Source organism: Benincasa hispida, chromosome 3, assembly GCF_009727055.1.
Source record: "Benincasa hispida cultivar B227 chromosome 3, ASM972705v1, whole genome shotgun sequence".
NCBI lineage: Eukaryota > Viridiplantae > Streptophyta > Magnoliopsida > Cucurbitales > Cucurbitaceae > Benincasa > Benincasa hispida.
Window position 1 is genome coordinate 26,983,136 of NC_052351.1, and position 13,381 is coordinate 26,996,516.

The window sequence follows — 13,381 nt, forward strand, 5'->3', positions numbered from 1 at the left end:
ATTGAGAAGGAAGCCCTGAAATAGGACCAAAGGGAGGAGGTGAACATCGTTCCTAGAAAATCTGCCTCTCTTGTGATAAAGTCAAACCAAAAATCCAAAGGAACTAAGAGGAAAGGTCAGAACCATGGTTCCAATAACCAGAACAATCAGAAGAAGCAGAAACCCCCATCGGGAGAAACGGTATAGTTCCTTTGCTTTAGCTGTAATAAACTTGGACATATGGCTATGAGTTGTAGGAACAAGCATCTTCCTGCTGATTAGGCAAACCTGATAGAAGAACCATTAGTTTTCATGATCACAAACGTAAATTTGATCGATGGTTCTGAGTGGATGGTGGATAGACACTAACGCTACGCGCCATGTCTATAAAGACCTTAGTCTGTTTAAAACTTATACTGAAATTAAGGATAAGAACATACTGTTGGGGGATCACCACTCAACGAAAGTTGTTGGAACCGACGAAGTGGGACTGAGTTCACATCCGAGAAGACTCTCACCCTGAAAGATGTCCTGCTTACTTCGGAGATAAGAAAAACTTGGTCTCAGGCTATCTCCTCAACAAGGTCGGATTTACTCAAATTATATGGGCAAATTTATATACACTTACCGAGAATAATTTATTCGTAAGGAACGGCTATGCAACTGGAGACATGTTCACATTAAACCTAGACATAAATAAAATGAAATCTTCTGTTTATATGTTGTTTTTACTTTATCATGTTAATAAGAGATTAATTAGTAACATGATTAGGCTGGAAATGATACCTAAGTTATCCATGAATGAATTTGATAAATGTGATGTCACACCCCCCTCCTAGACAATTCTTTTAACCTGGAAGTAGAAATGACTACAGTAGTTACTAACCCTTTTATTGACATTTATTGCCTACTAACCTATTAACTTGCCTAGAACCCCTGATAACATTAATCATGCATAAAATACCCAATGACCAACAGTTGCATCTATCAAGGTTTCATATACCAATAACATAAATAGAGTGAACTTAAACAAGATCTTAAGAACCCCAACTCACATACTAGTCTCTATATGCACCAAAACATATGTACAAATAATTACAGACAAACACCTAAATGGTTCGGAAAACTAAGTCCTTTTTCTTGAGTGGCGGAGTAGCAACAGAATTATCTTCTGGGAAGTTGACCGCTACCTAAGAAAAAGAAACATATAAAACAGGGTGAGCTACTAGCCTAGTGAATGATTTAACAAAACATAGATCTCATGCTTTTGACTATACTAGTAAATAGTATACTGAAAGATAAAATCTTTCCAAGCAATTAAACATAAATTTTTTTATCATAACATGTCTGGTCATAAGCTTAAAACTGATTCTTAGTTGAGAATGAACCCTTTTGCTCAAACCCTCAACAAATAGCCTTAGTCAAAAGAGAACTCTTTTGCTCGATCCCTCGACGTCAAACTACCTATGTGTACATGGTTATAACTAAGTACCATCATACCATAGGTACTACTACTCAGCTACCTTCTCTAAGTCCTTCAGCTATACCGAATCATGTAAGCATAAATCATAAATCATAATAACTTGAGCTAAGTTCAACATATAAGCTCAAAATATAACTACCAACGCATGCCTCATATTCTTGAAATAGTTTCTAACTAAAACATGTCATAAAGCTTTACTTTGAAGAGCTAGTATGCGTTTGAAAACATCATTCTTCATGACTTCTTTAACTAGCATGCATTGGACTCATAAATTTGCTTGGAAAATTCCTTGTAAATTAACTTAGCATGAGATAAAACTTTCATTTGAAACATGAATTTCTAAGATATCATAAATACTTAGTCATTCACGGCTTGTGGCAACTCCTTAGTGGATGGTAAGCCTCCTCTATTGGTGTCAACCCTGTGGACACAACATTACACTTTAGCTATTGGAAAGGGTCTTCCTTTTGAGACTAACATTCATAAATAAACTTATGATCTTCTTAGTAAAGGTCTTCACCTCCCAACGCACACCTTCTAGGTGCTCAACACTTAGAAAAATTCTAGGTTTCAAGCTTGGCTAGGCGGCAACACTAGTGTCAACGCATGCCCCACCTTCGGCCTTGCCTTGTCTTAGGCGTCCACTTATTGCACTCTAATGCCTAGTCCTTCCCTTGGGCGTCCATGACACTTATGGTCACCTACACAACCCCACACACAGCCCCAACGCATGCCAAGGCTTGCTTTAGCCCATACTCATGCATTCAGCCTCGAGCTGCCAACTTGTTCAACTCAAGCAGCTGTCTGCTTGTTCAAAGAATTTCATATTCAAATTTCTCATTAAATAACTCCTTTTCCAGAGCTTTTCTCAAGAAAATTCCTTCTATAAACTTGTTCAAAAGTATCTCAAGATGTTTACCTTAAAATTCAAGCTTATAATTCTTCGTAATTTGGCCGAAATCTTCAAAAATCTAGCACTGGCTCTGGATTATCCAAGAGCTTGACCTTCTTTCACTTTCTTCAAATTTTCAGCCCGTTCCCATTAGTTTCTTCTTCCGGAAACCCTCTACTATCAACTAGACTTCTTCTTCTTTCAAATGGCTTTGAAGTCTCCTCAAATACTCGAGTGGTTTGCTTAAAACATCCCTTTGAATTCAACTTTCCCCTTTTATACTTGAATCTGCCAGCCATGCATCCTCAATAGGCTGCCACATCAACCACTTAGTGGGTTGATCCCACTAAACCATCACAGCTGAACTCCTTAAACGGTGCTTATGGTTGATTAGCTTCCCTTGCCATCAACACAAGCCTTGCCTTCAGCTAGCTTCAACGCACAATAGCCCTCACACGCACGCCAAATTTAACACACAATAGTCGTTGATCTATATGATTTAATATATATTTTTTAAAGTTTAAGAATTATATATGCACAAATTTAGAAGTTAGCTGAAATTTTAAACTTATATAAATTTGTGCCCCCCTAATATGAAATTCTTGATTTACTAGTGTTCATATGCAAATTAGTTATGCTTGTTTTGGCAAAATTATATGATTTGAATATTTTATCAATGTAATTAAAAATTATGTTTATGTGAACTTGTGCCCATATATAAAATCCTGGATATGCCACTGATTGGACTAATCAGATTCAATCCTAACTTATTTTAGATTGAAAAAAACTTACATCCTAATGCTAAGAAGATTAAGGCAAATCCAACATTAATTCCCTTATAAATACATAATTATAACTCCATATGAGGTAACTAAAACTTATGACTTCATCTTTATTTTAAACTTTATCATCTCTGTCTTTGGATTCGAAGCCATTTTTCTTAATTTTGCAAGTCATCTCTTCTCCAAATTATAAAACTAATTTAGCATCATCGTAATGTGATGTTAGACATGCATGCATTTTTTTTTGTCAGAATTTTGGCATCAACTTAATGTAATTGTTATTAGGAGACATGTAAATTTTAGAGTCGATAATACTTTTATCGATAAATGGGTGTGTAGAGTGATTATGACAGTGATGCGACGATTCTTCCGTCTGGTCAGAGCCAAATAATCAGTTTTGTGGATTTAGTTGCCTAAATTTTTGGACCAAAAGCCCATAAGAGACCGTACCAATTGGGCCCTATTCTCTATCCTCCACTCCCCTCTCTCATTCTTTCCTTTTCTCTTCTTTTCCAAATTTCTCAAATAAATTAAAGGGAAAATATATAATTTTTTATCCTAAATTTGACAAATCACATGGGTTTAACAACAAACTTTTAATTTCCTCGATTCAAACATCAAAAACTAAGGAGATTGTTTTAATTTTACCCCTAAATTGACTTAATTTGGAAGTTAGAGGTTTAAAAATGGAAACAATCTGTCAGATTTGAAATTTAAATGAATAAAATTAAAAATTGAAGATAAAGTCTATGGTAAAAAAATAATAATAATTGAACAAAATTTGAAATATATGAAAATGAATGGGAATTGGGATGGGATGGGATGGGAGGTTAGATGATAGATGATGTGAAGTGGGTGTTGGGAAATGGAGTGGGCTTTTTGCCACGTAAGCAGTTGAATTTTTTTTTTCTTTAAAAAGAAAAAGAGAGATATTGGGAATTGTTCCCTGCGGCAATGGGACGCGTGTTGCTTTTGGATAACTTAAAATATAAAGTATGAATAATTTATTAAAATACTTAAAAATAAATAAATAGAAGAAGGAAGTTTGGTAATTAGGGTGTGAAATTTGAATTAAGAATTTCAGATTAAGAAAGTGGTTATGTTATCACTTAATGGGCACTCTTTGTTATTTGACTTACAGGTAACAGACAAGGAAGATTATTAGCAGCCACTTAAGTTTTTTTTGCATACGACAAAACGGTGCGTACTGCCGCCGTTCCATCAAATTGACTGCGCTCTTCACTTTTTTTTTTGTATTATTATTATTATTTTTTTAAACAATAAATTTCAAGATAAATTGGTTTGAAGATCTTTGAAGTTTGACCTATGGCTTCATAATCAGATCTTTTTATCTACTTACGTTTGTAAAAAAACGAGAAATGTAGTTTAAAACCAATCAAAAAAAGTATATATATTATTTAGGTATAAAAATTAATATGGGTGTTTTGTAAGTGTAGAATTAAAATCAACAAAAGTAAAAATATTGCTTTAAAATAAATATCCTGAACAAGTTAATGTGTGGATATTGACAAGTTGCTTAAAGATTGTTTGAAATGTAGGTGAATTGACCAACAAAAAAACTCACAATGTCGATTCATACATACTTCGATAAAGTGTTTAGTACAATTAAGCATATATTATGTACATCTTGAGATGATGTCATTGGCCATCACTAACCCATACTCAACACTTGCACTTTCTATAGTGTTAGCATATGAGAATATTGTGACGTCACTATGTGGCTAGTGGGTAATAGTCAGTTAAGCCTTCTCTTGTCAATTTAGGTCTAGTTGTAGTGACTCTAAAATACACACGCACATACACTATACACACAATTATAATTATAAAATACTTGAGTAATTGATCAATCTTTTTAGGTATTGGAATACTTGAGTAATCGAATTGTAGTTATAAAATACTTGAGTAATTGATCAAGCTTTTTAGGTATTGGTTGGCTAAGAAAATGAATTATAGGGTTTTGTGAATAGTATAATTTCATGTATAACATGAAAAAACAAGTTTCCACAAACTTGAGTTAATAATGCCTTATCTACGCATAGGATAATCAAGCAAAAATTTCTAAATAAGCAAACTAAAAAATAGATAGTTAATCTAAGAAGGACTTTATCAGACTTAATGCTACGAACAAGTAAGTCCATATAGTAGAAGACAGAGAAGAGAAATAACGCACAAAATTGTTAACCCAGTTTGGTGCAACATCACCTGTCTGGGGGCTCAAAACCCAATTGAAAAGGCGTTTTACTAATATTCAAACGGTTTACAAAGAAACAACTTATCTGATAGATGAAATATCAATGTGTTACAATAAACCAAAGACAAGTGCATTGTTTAGGCTCGCCCTAAATTTGATATTCCTTGTCTCAAGATCTTATCACAGTTCAGGCTCCCCCTGAAATTGAAGCTTTTTGCTTGTCAAATCTTATTTTTTTAGACTCCTCCTAAACTCAATATTCTTTCTCAAGAATCATACACATATGATCAACATGCAGAAAACTACATAGAGCTTTTTTCTCAATTGCGGGGCATAGACCCAAAAACCTAAAATGACACCCTTAAAGCCTTTAGGAAAAAAAAAAAAAAATAGGAATAGAACCAAGATCCACCAATTTGTCACACCAGACCAATAAGGATAAAAACAACAAAAGTAAAAAAAAAATAGAAACTACCAAAAATACCAACATCCAACACAAAATGTCACAAAGGAAAGAACCAACAACCAATAAAAGAAAATTTACAAGCCAACCAACTACAATAACAAGCTCGCCTCTTGGCAAAAACATTTTCTTTTATTGGCAAGCAATAAAACAACAACCTTAATCAAAGACAAACAATCAAAACCAAACCAAAACCAACCAACACATCACCCTCCCCCTTGATTACCATTAAAAGGAATTAGAATGAAGGAAATGTTGGGATTGGTGTCCAAATTTTCTCAGAGTCTCGTTGTTTGTAATGATACACATTGTTTTATGAATAAATAAATGTTATTTCATTCTGGCATTTACTCATATCCAATAAACAAAGCTCCATGGTTATCTTATGTAAACTTAAGCATGTATATGTGATATACAAGTAGATCATGCCTTAAGTGATAACCTAAATAGGTCTGTAGTATAAAGATTAAGGTGGAATACCTGATCCTGGTGACACTACGGATACGACCCGCTTTGTAGAGGTTTGCAAGTGTTATAAACTACTACAGATGGTAGATCCTGACCATTCATGTGGAGACATGCGAGTGGGGGTGTCCTATACAAAGAGTTTGTATAAGACCGGACCACGAGATGACTAGACTCTGTATATAACGTCGTTGATACTGGAGACATACATCTCAACTAAACAACCATAGGTGACACGACCTCAATCTTGAGTGTTTTGGGAACTCCTACCTTTGAAGGCGGTCCTTTAATTATTATGGGTGAGAGTGGCCAGATTACCAACTCAACATGCCTACCTTTTTTGGGACTTGTCTGATTTGGGAGCTGAAAATTCAATACACAAGATGAAATTCACTCCTTCCCCAAAATAGGGGTAAGTAGATAGATTGCTCCCTTAAAGACTGATTCCGGCGCTTGAACATAGTGGACACAACTTCTTTTTGGAATAGAGGACTCAGTCATAGTAGGACTATGACTTATGTTCATTAAAGGGATCAGTGGTACTTAAGAAGTTAGATGTAACTACAGGGATATAACGGTTAATGGCCGAGCTATACTTACGAGCGATCTGTGAAGGGTTGTCACACTGTTGATTGGTTAATATGAACACATCATATATCTGTGGTAAAGAGAGTTCAGCTGTCGGTCTTTAGTGGAGTGTCTAGCAGTTAACAGATGGTGGATCCCGTGACTAAAGAGTTTAGACAGTTATTCACGTATTGTTGGAACTTCGAGCTATAGGTTCATAAGGTCCCCTTGGTAACTCAATGGATTCAAGTTGAGGATCAGTTCTTGGTGTTGATTTGAAATATTCAAATTGACAAGAGGTAATTCGATTATATATGATATGATTGGTATGATGTATGAGATATATCTAGTGGAGAACTACTGTAAATGAGATTTACATTAAGTACCATGGAATAGAAAAAGAGTTATGGTTTGTATGTTTCATGAGATGAAATATTAAAACTATAGGTTATAAATATATTATGGTAAGTTAGTTATCATTTATATTTATAATAATATTAATTATTGGATAATTATCTTTCTTTCTTTAATAACCAATTGAGTGGAAGGTTATTGGTGGTTTCATGGTAACCGTGAGATAAAAAGAAAAGCATTTTCCTAATTTTAGTAAGGTTGACAAAAAAGAAGTTGATTTGAGATTTTCAATCTCGAAAAAATTCTCACGAGAAGTTGTCAAGTAAATAAGATTTACTAAGCGCCAAAAACTTGATGCGTTGTTTTATGCGATGAAATAATGGTAAGAATTGCGTTGGTGGAAAATGCGTTGAGCATGCAAGTTTTCTTAGTAAGATCCAAGTATAAATCCTACTGAGTTGCCTGATAAGTCCAGGGTTGAACTTAGGGACTAAGGAAAACAATATGCGGTGGTAATTTTTAGATCTCTTTACGGTAACAAATAAATCAAGGAGCTGGTTGGTTGGTTGTTTACAGTATAACAAGTATGCGGCGGATTTGAGAAAAGAGTAATTAGGCGACAGATACACTAAGTATGCAGAGGAATGGGTTGAGAAGGTCTTTAGCTAGCATTTCTCGAGAATGCGTTCAAACTATGCGATCATGTTACACTCATACAACCGCAACTCATTTTCCAATGCAAATGCGATGACTCCTAATTTTAGGATGCATGCGATGAATGTGATAATGTCTATAGAGATTATTCCTAATTCTCTACTTCTTGCCTATGCGACGATGCAAGATGCACACAAGCACAAGGTGACCGCATACAATCATAACCTACCTCTAGGGTATATGTGATGCGTTAATAGCAAACAGAGCTTATTCCTAAGCTTCTATCTCTTGATTATGCATTTCTAATCTGACTCTCTCAAGCCTAGATTCTAATCTGACTTTTCCAAGCCTAGATTCTATCCTTAGACTACCCTCCCAAGTATCTCTAATGGACGAATGACGCATACGTAATACAAGATAATCGCATAGAATGAAGATCCTAGATTATGCTAGCTAAGTGCTTCTCAACCCATTCGAAAATTTTAGCTACTCATGTGTAATGTACAGAGAGTGAACAGATATAAAGATGCAGTTTCCATTTTTATAAATAAGCTCAGAGTACAAAATGACAAAGGAAATAAGGGTAGAGAGCCTGGTAGCAATTCCTTGCTTCCCAAAGCTTTTACATTGTGTTATCTCTATTCCGCCCAAAAGATGTTCTTGCTTCTGCAAGAGTCGGCCCTCTCTCTGGTTTCGACACTTCCCGACACTCTTCCAAGTTCACCAAAATGATCACTCGGTATAATCTCCCTTCACTCGCTTCCGCCATCTAAGTAAAAGAAAACTATGAACAAGGCTACTTCTATCTTTAGGGAAAATTCTCTAACTGAACGAACTCCTTCACTGAAGGTGGCCTTTGATATTTATAGAGCTTCGAGGTGAAAGGCATTTTCTCTCTTATGATTGCATTGATGGGATGGCATTAATTCTCTATCTGATGCACCGAATATTTGTCACCTAAAAGTTGAGTGTACTTGCTACCGTAGGTCGTTAACGGTTTGTCAACTTAATTCGAAATCGACCGTCATCAGCTTTTTGTCCCATCGTAATTTATTACGCTTTTCACCTAGATGCGCCCACCATGATATGCCGACTCTATGCAGCTATCTTCTTGAGTAGATATTCGCAAGCGCAAATGATCGAATAGTCTTGCGTCAACGCAATCTCTTAATGCGCTTGGACATTAATTTCTTTGGATCGCATTTCCGCCTTGCGTCAACACATTTTCTGCACAAAAATACATAAGTTAGCTGTTTTAATTCGATGGACGCATGCAATCGCAATGTTGTGATCTTAATGCTTTTGGATGCAATATTGTATATTTTTATCATCGCAATCCTGCATTGTTTTATAACTTTGCGCTGTAATAACGTGCATTTCTGCCCATTATCACACCCCCAAATTTAAACAATGTTTGTCCTCAAGTATAAGCTAAAGATTTCTTTTAGAAAGTTGATCATCTTCTCTTTCCTAGATTTCTCAAGGATGCCTTATTCAAATCCTATGCACCAGAATCTCCTTAATTTTTATCCAGGTCTCTTCTTAAAATATTTCTAAAATTTAGTGACCGCAAGTTTAACTTTCAAAAATACTTTACCAGATTCCAGGGCATCGCATGATTTAATTCATAAAAAAAACTTTTTCACTGGGATTTTTTTCAAATGAATTTTATCCTTCCGTAATTTTAGACATACATATTTATTTATATATATATTTTTTCTATGACCTTGCGCTAATCCAAGTGCCTAGCCTTTGTTTTGCCTTGCCCCCATGTGTGTCACGCGGATATCTAACTACGAGCAAGGCGCTTTTTCTTAGTCTATACTCATGCCCATTTGGTAGCAAAGTTGTGATAATTTATTTGTGTGTTGATCATGATTCCTACCTTTGTTTTGGCTTGCCCACACGTGTGTTGAAGACATTCAACTACGAGTAGGATCTGATTGCAATGTTATGACTTTTTTTTTTATATATAAAAATAGCAAGGTCAAAAATGAATATTGCACCCCCAAATTTAAAATATGGCAATGTCCTCATTACTAAAAGATTGAAAGAAGCCATACGATGCTCTTAGGAAGTTTCGTAAAAAGTCAGTTTGAAAGAAAGCTAGCAGACCACTAACTTCTAGAAATATTTCATGAGGTGACTGTCCTAAAATTAAGTTGACTCTAGTACATACGAAAAAAATTGAAGCATGTGTTTCATCATTGAAATCATAATTTGCAAAGAGAAATTATGCGGCGACTTACTAAATTAATCAATGTTAAATGATTGCACCGACCAAAGAGGATGCGATGCTAAAATGATCAAAGTTTAAAATGCGATGCGATAGCGCAAAATTTGGAATAAATAAAGGCAAGGAAAGATACAACCCCCAAATTTGCGCTGTTGCCCGCATTATTTGTGAATGCATCCTGCTTTGCGGCGAACTGCTCTCTTTGATTGTGGTGACGAAATAAAGTAGTTGCGTCTTCGTGTAGCACCTCCGCAATCGTTCACCTCGATCATTGCAAAAACACATTGAGAGGGTCAAATAATAATAAAACAAAGTTAATAAAATCGTTTACCACAATCGTTCACCGCGATCGCATTTTTTTTAGATAGAAAGACAAATATATGATAACAGACAAAAGGCAGGTAATAAAAGTTCATGAAGCATTGATTTATGAAAAAAAAAAGATATTAAAAAAGGATTGCGTCCTTGACGAGTTTGAGTCACATAGTAACTCAAGGACTGCTTATTTCAATCTGGACTTTTTACGTCCATGGCGACTTTTTCTTTTTTTCTCGGTCTTCTGGGATCTTGATTGCCTTAATTTGGAGCTTTTCCTTATTGGCGTTCATTACGATTTCCCCCTTCTACACATCAATTTGAGCGCGACCGGTCGAGAAGAATGACCGCCCCAATATGATGGGCGCATGTTCGTCCGCTTTATAATCCAAAATGATGTAGTCTGCTGGCAAGATGAATTTGTCAATTGAGACTGCGGCATCTTTAAACTCTCCCTCGGGATGTATTCAGGATCTGTCCGCAAGTAGAAGAGTCTCCGTTGTGGGCGTGAGTTTGGCCATATTCAATCGTTTGAATATTGATAGTGGCATTACGTTTATACTTGCCCCAAGATCGCATAGTGCTTGACCAGTATACACCCCTCCAATCGAGCATGGTATCGTAAAGATTTCTGGGTCGCGCATTTTTTGTGGATTATAGTATTTTGCGTTACTGCCTCTGTGCCGATCTTATCCTCATCATTCTGTTTCTTTTTCAATCTTTGCAAAAATAGTGGTAGTTGGACTTCTTTTATCTCTTGTTCTAGAGGCTTGAGGGTGAACGCAACTTTTGGGTCCATCTTCTTGGGCTCTTCTAAATCATCTATCAACAGGTCCTTGCTTTTTACCGCATTCAAGTTGATCGTGATGTCCTCCCCTACTTCTGCTATCATTTTTTCTCTTAGCAAGGAGACTGCTAAGCATTGTTCCTTTCCTGCACCCCTAGAGTTGCGAGGGAGCTCAGTTGAGCTTGGCAACGCTTCTTGTGGTCTATTTTTTAGTTCGCCCGCGATCTGTCCTAGTTGAACTTCAAGGTTTCGGATGGACGTTGCTTGATTCTGAAACACTGATTCATTCTTCTCAATATACTGCTTCAGCAAGCTCTCTAAGGATGAAGATTGCGGTGCCTGTGAACTGCTAGCTTGGTTATGCGTTTTACCGTTGGTTCACGGGAAAAATCTAAGTGGCTCTTCTTTTTCCGCCACTGGTTAAAAGTTTTGTAGTAGATTTTTCCACGCGAAATTGGGGTTGTTTCTCCACCTGGGATTATACGTATCAGAATAAGGGTTGTTCTTTATGTAGCATACTAACTGCGGATTTCTTGGGCATTCTACCATCGGATGTGCTTTTCCACAAATGACACAACTTGTGGTCGTTTGGGCAATTGCGATGACTTGCCCTTTTTGCGCCACCGTGCTATTAATTGCGATGCCTTGTATCAAACTCATCATCGCAGTCATTTGGTTCTGAAGGGATGCGATGGCCCTGTTGTTCGCGTCATTATCTTCGATCCTCAATCTTTGATCGCTTTCTCGCCAATCCTCGTGATTTTTGGAAATGTGATCAAGTATATTTTTTGCCTCGTCGTAAGTTTTATCAAGCAGACACCATCTGTTACCGCCTTGACAGCCGTCTACGATGCAGGGTTCAGTCATAGAAGATCTCCATCTGTAAGTAGTCTAGTAAGCAGTTATGCGAGCAATCTCTTACCAGCCTCTTAAATCTTGCCCAAGCATCGCTAAGCGGTTCGTCATAATTAACTTCCTCCTTCTTGCGTTCTCCGTTGGAGGGAAGTATTTCTTCATGAACTTTTCCACGACTTATTCCCACGATGTTATCTCTCCCGGTTCGAGAGAATAAGCCCATTTTCTTGCTTCATCGCATAAGGAAAATAGGAACAACGTTAGTCGAACCTCCTCGGTAGAGAAATTTGGGAACACAAAAGTGTTGCAGATTTCAATAAAACTCCAGAGATGGGCGTGAGGGTCCTCGCCACGCCTTCCACCAAACTGTCTGGCCATTTGAATCATCTGCAATATATCCGGTTTCATTTCAAACCTCGATCCGTCTAGCGCTGGCCTCATGATTCATAGGGAGAAATCGTAGAGGTTGGGCGACGTATAGTCCCAAATGGGTCTATTACGGTCGTTCACTAATAGGATGGGATGCGCCATGACATTATTTTCATTAGGTGCTCCATTTCCCCGTTGTTCCTCCATGTTATCTTTCTCTTGTTGTTGTTGGCGGCTATCTCTCAATCTTCGTCGGAACGTTCTTTCAATCTTTGGGTCATAATTCGCCAGAGATTGAAAGATGCAAAGAAAATCAGAAAATTACCATTAGCACAATGTATTGCCGAAGTCCCCGGCAACGACACCAAAAACTTGATGCGTTGTTTTATGTGATGAAATAATGGTAAGGATTGCGTTGGTAGAAAATGCATTAAGCATGCAAGTTTTCTCAGTAAAATCCAAGTATAAATCCTACTGAGTTGCTTGGTAAGCCCAGGGTCGAACTCATGGACTAAGGAAAATAATATGCGGTGGTAATTTTTAGATCTCTTTGCGGTAACAAATAAATCAAGAAGTTGGTTGGTTTGTTGTTTACAATATAAAAAATATGCGGCGGATTTGAGAAAAGAGTAATTATGTGATAGATACACTGAGTATGCGGAGGAACGGGTTGAGAAGGTCTTTAGATAGCGTTTCCCGAGAATGCGTTCAAGCTATGCGATCATGCTACACTCATGCGACTGCATCTCATTTTCCAATGCAAATGCGATGACTCCTAATTTTAGGACGCATGCGATGAATGCAATAATATCTATAGAGCTTATTCCTAAGTCTCTACTTGCCTATGTGACGATGCAAGATGCACATGAGGATAAGATGACCGCATACAACCATAACCTATCTCTAGGGTGCATGCGATGCATTAATAGCAAACAGAGCTTATTCCTAAGCTTTTATCTCTTGATTAT